At 33.3% G+C, this 7135-nt stretch overlaps 1 protein-coding gene and 1 pseudogene across 1 annotated transcript in view; one reads left to right on the top strand and one right to left on the bottom strand.

Annotated features, from left to right (window-relative positions):
* The window catches only part of LOC105129878 (ATP-dependent Clp protease proteolytic subunit-related protein 1, chloroplastic-like), a 7272-nt pseudogene extending 660 nt beyond the window's left edge, over positions 1-6612 (top strand).
* A 208-nt stretch (positions 6613-6820) lies between these two features.
* Positions 6821-7135, bottom strand: part of LOC105129818 (ankyrin repeat domain-containing protein EMB506, chloroplastic-like) — a 2310-nt gene continuing 1995 nt past the window's right edge. The window contains exon 8 of the mRNA XM_011032050.1: positions 6821-7135. The gene's annotated coding sequence lies outside the window, so the exon portion shown is untranslated.

Genomic DNA, 7135 nt, shown 5'->3' with positions numbered 1-7135 from the left:
CATGTGACCACTTGTCTCGATATTGTGCTAAATGGGGGGAGGCCGATCTGCCCCAGATCCGTGTATAGTTTTTCCATGCCGAACTTGAATTAGTGGAAGTCAAATACAAAGACCAGCAGGCTATATTTTACAGCGTCTACACAGCACACCTTTTTTTTTAATGGGTACTTATCTCCCTTTATGTTGGTAGATCTTGATCAGTTACGTCGACTTTTCCAATTCACAGGGAGAGAATGGAGATCTTGTTGACTGCTGAGGAGGCGCTGCAAATGGAACGCCTGTAGATGCCTGAACCTGGAGGATGGCTGAACAAGAAGAACTAAATCCAGCCGAGCATTTCCATAGAAAGAAAAGGAATCCACCAGCCCTTCATGAGCTCACAACAGCCTGCTAAAACTAGGTTTCGCAGCTTTGCTCAAGAACTAGCCTGGTCGTTTTCCACAGAGCCCGAGTCCCTTTCAATCAATCTTTTCTTCTTCTTTTTTTTAACCAACAAAACTTGTCGAAGGCACCCATTGTACTCTCCAGTACTGTCCACAACCAAAACCAGAAGCCTGGAACGGCTGTACATTATTGACTTGTAGTTATTTTTTCTAAGATGATCGAAATTTGAGCCCTCAACTACACGAAGCAGCAGCAGAAATTGAAAGCTGACCTGGTTTCTGGTCAAAAAAAGATTAAAATAAGGATTTCCTTTGTTTTTTAAACGGTTTTCAATTTCTACATGTTTGTTAGACGGTGATAAATATTGTTTTCAAAATTATTTTTTATTTAAAAATATATTAAAATAATATATTTTTCAATTTTTTAAATTTGTTTTTTAGTATTGAAAAGAAAATTTATTTATAAGAATTTGATTTTTTATTCTTCAATCTAATTAATTTAGTATCACTTTAATTATTCAAATCAAAATAATATTTTACGGTATAAATATTTTACATTACAGTACAAATATTTTTATATATCTTTGTTAAAATAATGTAAAAGTCCAAAATAAAAGAAGAGAAAAAAAAACTTTGTTTTTTTAACTAAATAAAAAACTATATTTTTAATATGTATTTTATTTTTATTTATATAAGTAAAGGAATGGCTATTTCTTTTAACACTTATGAAGAGTTTAGTTTATTTATAAAAAAAGAGTTTAGTTTAGTTATTTTTTTTATGAAAAAAAATCCACGAAGTTCATTTTGAGCGCCAAAACTATCCAATAACATAAAAAAATATTAGTTTAAAATAAAAATCCTTAAATTGCGCTCCACAATTCTCATTTTTCGAACATGAGATCTTTAAATTAAATAGAAATCTTAAGTATTAAATGCCTCTTAAGTATTAAATGCCACGTATCTCCTACCTGACCTCTAATTCCTTTCTTTGAAAGTAAAGAATTATTCACTGTCATATAAAAAGAAAATAAAAGCAACGAATTATTCTGTAAAATCTTACAAATTGTTGCAATAGTTTTTTTTTTTTGGTTGGTTTAACGATGTAAGAGAAATATTTAGAAGTGTATTAATAGTTATTTTTTAAAATATTTTTTAATTAAAAATATATTAAAATAATATATTTTTTATTTTTAAAAAATATTTTTGATATTAGTATATCAAAAATATTTGAAAACATAAAAACAATTTTTAAAATATTTTTTAGAAAATAATTTTAAAATAGAAAAACAAATAAACTCTAAGTGGATAATTATTTTTGTGGTGGGGCAGTGCTTCAAAAAATATTGAATTTATTTTTTGATTTAAGTTAATTTTTTTATTTTTAAATTATTTTACTGTGTGCTGATATCATATAAAATAAAAAATATTTTGTATAGTAATAATCCAAAGTGTGTGAGAATGATGGGTCCAAAGCAGCTCTGTGGTTGGTCTTCCTAAAGTGCAGGCTCTTCTACCCAAGTTTGTTTTGAATTAGACGAGTCTCTTTACATGGGGTTAGGCCCAAACCCAAGTTCAGATACGTACTCACTCTTCACTCTCCAGAACCAACCAGTAATAAAGAACAAAAACAGCGAGAAAGAGAACGAGACCCCAATGCACCAAAACCTCAAGCTTCACAATCACGTCTCTCTTCAAGCAAAGAGCAATCAGCAATCAGTCGCTCCAGTCTGCAGTGCACATATAGTGTGGCGACTTCTCTGCTTTCTCCACTCTCAGCTCCAAACCCAGAAATGGTCAGCTCCTCTGCTGGGTTAAACAAGTCCTCCTTTCTCCCATGCTCCAAACTCTTTTTATTAAGCACTCCAAGAAAACAAAGATGCCACTGCTCTTGCAAGTCCCCTACTGCATCTGGGAAGTCACTGAATCATATTCCCAGCCAGTTTAGACAAGAAAACCTCAAAGATGGACGTCAGTCTCTCTCTCTCTCTGCGCTGTTTAATTTAGTTTGTTATTGTCAGCTTTATTGATTTATTTTTTTTTTAATATGGGAACATGCCCTTGTTTATATTTTTGAATCATTAATAGCTTTTTGGTTTTTCTTGTTGATAGAATTGTTTGTGTTTTAAGTATCGTTTGTTTGGTAGAAAATATTATTTTTTAAATTAAATTTTAGAAAAATAAATTATTTTTTAATATTTAATAGTATAATAAAAAATAAATTAAAAAATAGTTTTTAATATTTAATTATGTAATGGAAAATAAGCTGGAAAATAATTTATTAATATTTTATTTTTTAAAAATTTATTAAAATAATAAGAAACAAATCTTATAAATTAAATAGTTGAATGAGAATGAAATTAAAAAATATATAATTTTATAAATTATTTCAAATAAAATAAATAATAATCTAAAAAATTAAAAAATAAAAGGTGAGGAAATTAAAATAATAATAATCAACATTTTATAAATTATTTTAAATAAAATAAGTAACAATTAAAAGAATAAGGACTAAATTTGATAGATAAAAAATTTCAACAAAAAAATAATAAGAAAAAAATAAATAGCAATTATAAAAATAAGGATCAAAGTTAATATAAAAATTAAATTTTAAGAGATGAAATTAAAAAAATAAATATTCAAAACAAAATATATATAGCAATCAAAAGGTTAAGGATTAAATTTAATATAATTAGTAAATAATGATATTTCTAAATTTTTTACAACTCCCAAAAAGTATTTTTCGCTCAAATTTTTTAGAAAAATATTTTTCTAAAAATCAAGTTAAATTGAAAAATGTTTTTCGTTGATAACTTTTTTAACGGTTAACAAACATAAAAAAAATTTTAAAAAATAATTTTTTGAAAATTAGTTTGTAAAAACCAAAGAAGCATTAGAGTCTTCAATGGAAAAGACAGCAACATTGGCCATTTATTTACTTGATAATTCGGAGACTGCCTTTCAATCTTCCCTCATCCATGAGCTCGATAAGTCATAATTGCATTAGTATGAGATGAGATGAGATGATTTTAAGGCTATGCTGGCAGTATACAGATCACTTATTTTGAATCAGACGACTCCTAATTATTCAAGTTGGGACCTTCAGGTTCATGCCATTTAACTGCAGTCTCTGTTCTTATCGGGACACTTATCTTTCTATGGTTTTATTGAATACAAAGTGGCCTTTTGTATTAGAATTTGAGAGCTGCAATGGTTCTAGTGTCTTTGACTTGTTAATTTCCCAGCAGCCCCGAATTTGATACTTGGAAGCTTCAAATTCCAACTTCCATTTCTCTTTATCTTAACCTCTGCAGTGATGGAAAATTATAAAGATGGTCTTACTCCTTCACAAATGGACATGTTCATGACTGAAGGTGATCCCGTTCGTCATCAGTCAGGAAGTGTCACAGAGGTTCTTTCTTCTTAATCAAATCACTCCTTGGATCACCTCTCTAGCTTCAAGATGATCTTGTATTGATTAATTGCATAACAGTAATTTTTCTTATTGCATGCTGGAAGTCGAGTTTATCTAAGAAACTAAATCATATAGTGGCAGTCCTGAGAGAGCATTTTTTCTTTTCCTTTGTTGACAGGAAAGCATCTCATCTAGAAAGAACTATCTGGACCATGGAGGGATGTATAGTCTATCAGGCATGATGGATGGCGTCCTCCAAAATATAGTATGAGTGTAACCATGTACCGTGGAGGGGGTAGAGGATATTGAAGACCTGAATCTGCTTCACCGGATTTACATTCTTTGCTCTTAGATGCTCGAATATGCTACCTGGGAATGCCAGTAAGCAACTATTTTTATATCTCATTGCTATCCTCAATATCAACTAGAATTGTTGGTCTATCTTGCCAGCTTGTCTGACTTGTAACATCTTGATAGATTGTGCCAGCTTTCACAGAGCTTCTTGTTGCTCAATTCATGTATTTGGATTATCTATATATAAACTCATCCGGACACAGGTTTGCACTTGAATCCCCCCCTATTTTCTTTTCATTTTCTGGTAACCTGTTTGTGTCGCCCTAGATAAGCCATCAACTTGCGTTCTAATTATGTCTAAAATCACATTCATGTCGTTGAATATGTGCAATCATTCTCCCTAATTTCTTTTCTGACTGTTTAGAATGAGAAGATGGAGACTGTCGGATCTGAAACTGAAGCGTCTGCCATTGCAGACACCATGTCTGTAAGTATCATAATCTAGGATTTTCTCTGCACAGAGGTTATTATAAGATCTCTTTAGTTAATGCGCCAATATCTGTGTGTGTGTGTCTGTTTGTTGCGTGTCTGCACACAAGATTTTCAGTTATTTTTTCACCTTTAAGTTTATGCTATGGAGCAATATTAAATGTGTGTGTTCGTTGCATGTCTGCATGCAATATTTTCAATTATTTGTTAATTCTTTCATCAATTGTTTAATGTGATTGAAACTTATCCTGTGCATCTCTTTCTATATGCCTGAAGTACTGCAAATCAACTATCTATATTGTGAATTGTGGCATGGCATATGGTCAAGCAGCAATGCTTCTATCCCTTGGAGCCAAGGGTTATCGTGCTTTACAGCCAAACTCATTCAGTATGCTCCAAAGTTCTCTTTAAGTTTAAAAGGATTATCACGACTTGTTTTGGAAAATGCATTTGCAATTTGGAGCTTTGGGAACAGTAATGTGTTTAAAATTATTTATAACTAGAGAACCTATTTGTACTTGAATGGTTTAAAATTATTATATTCACCATCATGTCCTCTAGCTGTGTGAGACTATATGGCTGCTTAAGTACCATTCTTGAGAAAAAGAAAATGTGTCTGAACAAGTGAATGGCTAATCGGGTGAAGTTCTATCTCCTAAAATTTTGCCAGATGTCAGGAAAGTGGTATGACAGTTATGGGAGAGTGTTTATCACTGGTCATTTGTGGCTTGACCTCATCACCAATTTGACAATTTCTGGTCCTACAGGAAGGCGCACAATCTGTTTTCCACCCAGCTAATCCATCTCCTAACTTCTCGTAGCCTTATAAACTTAATTTCTTATAAAAGAACCTGTGAAAAACCTGTACCTGTTTGCTTTGCTGATCTATTTTGACAGCATTGGCATAAGTGACTAGCCCATGCAGCCTGTTGATTGCTCGATCAAACAATGTGGCCATAGGTTTGGCACATCTTTCAAGTAATGTAGAGGGTTTTGAGCATGAGGTTCTAATAATTTGATTCTGGATTGTAGCAAAATTATGTTTGCCTTAAGTCAACTGATCAAGCGGAGCTGCAGTAGATATGTGGATCAAGGTTCTCCCCTACATTCTCCCTTCCTTTTTCTTCCTTCATCAATTTTCGTAACTAACTTTTTTCTCAGGCCAGGGAATTGGATGCAAATACTGAGTACTATATTGAACTGTTAGCAAAAGGAACTGGGACGCCGAAGGAAGAACTTGTTAAAGACATCCAGCGACCACAATATCTCAAAGCTCAAGAAGCCATGGATTATGGGATTGCCGACAAACTACTTAGCTCAAGTGATGATGCATTTGAGAAAGGGTAATTTTTTCATTGCATTTGGCTTTTGTTTTGTGTTTGATTTCATGTGCATATGAGTGACAATAAGCCTTCGATGTCCAGGACTATGATGCATTGCTTGCTCAAACAAAAGCCATGAAGGCACAAGCTGCTGGGCCAAGAGCAACTCCCTCTTGTTTTAGATGATGACAAAATATAGTATAGCTGATTATACAGAGTAAACTGCCAAGCTAGGATACGCTTTCGTTGATGGCAGTGCTGGTCCGTGTGGCCGGATAGCTCTGGATCCGTATGCGAATCTCAAAATGCTGTATACAATGTGTATCTTAGGCAAGGGCGCAATAGGCCACTGGTTCGTAATAGTATGTAATACAAACAAGTCCATATTTGTGTTCTGATCTTGTTGAACTACGGGAGAGAATTCATGCCTTTTCAACTAGAGATGAGTTCTCTTTTGTGCAGGGTGTGAGCGAAATATTTTTCACACCCAGACCACACTGTGATTAAGTTGGTATTGAAATGCAGATCCCAAATCTGATTGTTTGTCAGGAAAACTGGTTACAAATACTACATAGGGCAAGTTTGTGACGGTTGCATTTCATCTCATGATTGGTTGAGATTTGAGAGCTTGGGCTTCATTATTATTGCTCTTGATGAAGTGCTCAGGGAAAGGCATCACCATCTTTAGTATGATTTCCTCTCTTTTAATCCATTAACAGCAACTGAATTCATCGGTTGATAGTCCAATCATTCAGTGTCTCCGTTTGAGCTTTAAGAAATCAAATGGCTGACACCTGTTTGCGTCATTGATAGCTTTGAATTCACTTGTTTATTTGCACTTCTGCAAGTTCCAGAAATATAACCAAAATGCCATGTCTTTTGAAGAACATGACTCCTTTTGCTGCTATTGAAGGTGGAGAAGACGTTAAGGAGAAATATTATATAGAGCAACTAGCTTAAAGTTGGCAATAGCCAACAGAATAAATCCACAGAATATAGATTTCTTAGAAGTTACTGATGCCTCACAATTAGGCTAGCCAATGGCTTCAACCTCCTCCTTGTTGATCTGATTGCAATGCATCTCATAACCATCATGATGATGAATAGATTGTACTGAAAGCTATTGTTATGCGTTTTTCCCCCGGGAGACATGACATTTGCAAATCCATTTGCATTATTAACTGTGCTGGACACATTCATCCAAAGATTGATTGTTTGCTGTAGCCTGTTCAGCA

The sequence above is a fragment of the Populus euphratica genome, unplaced genomic scaffold (assembly GCF_000495115.2).
Source record: "Populus euphratica unplaced genomic scaffold, PopEup_1.0 scaffold34.1, whole genome shotgun sequence".
NCBI lineage: Eukaryota > Viridiplantae > Streptophyta > Magnoliopsida > Malpighiales > Salicaceae > Populus > Populus euphratica.
This window is presented reverse-complemented; position numbering and strand designations above follow the sequence as displayed.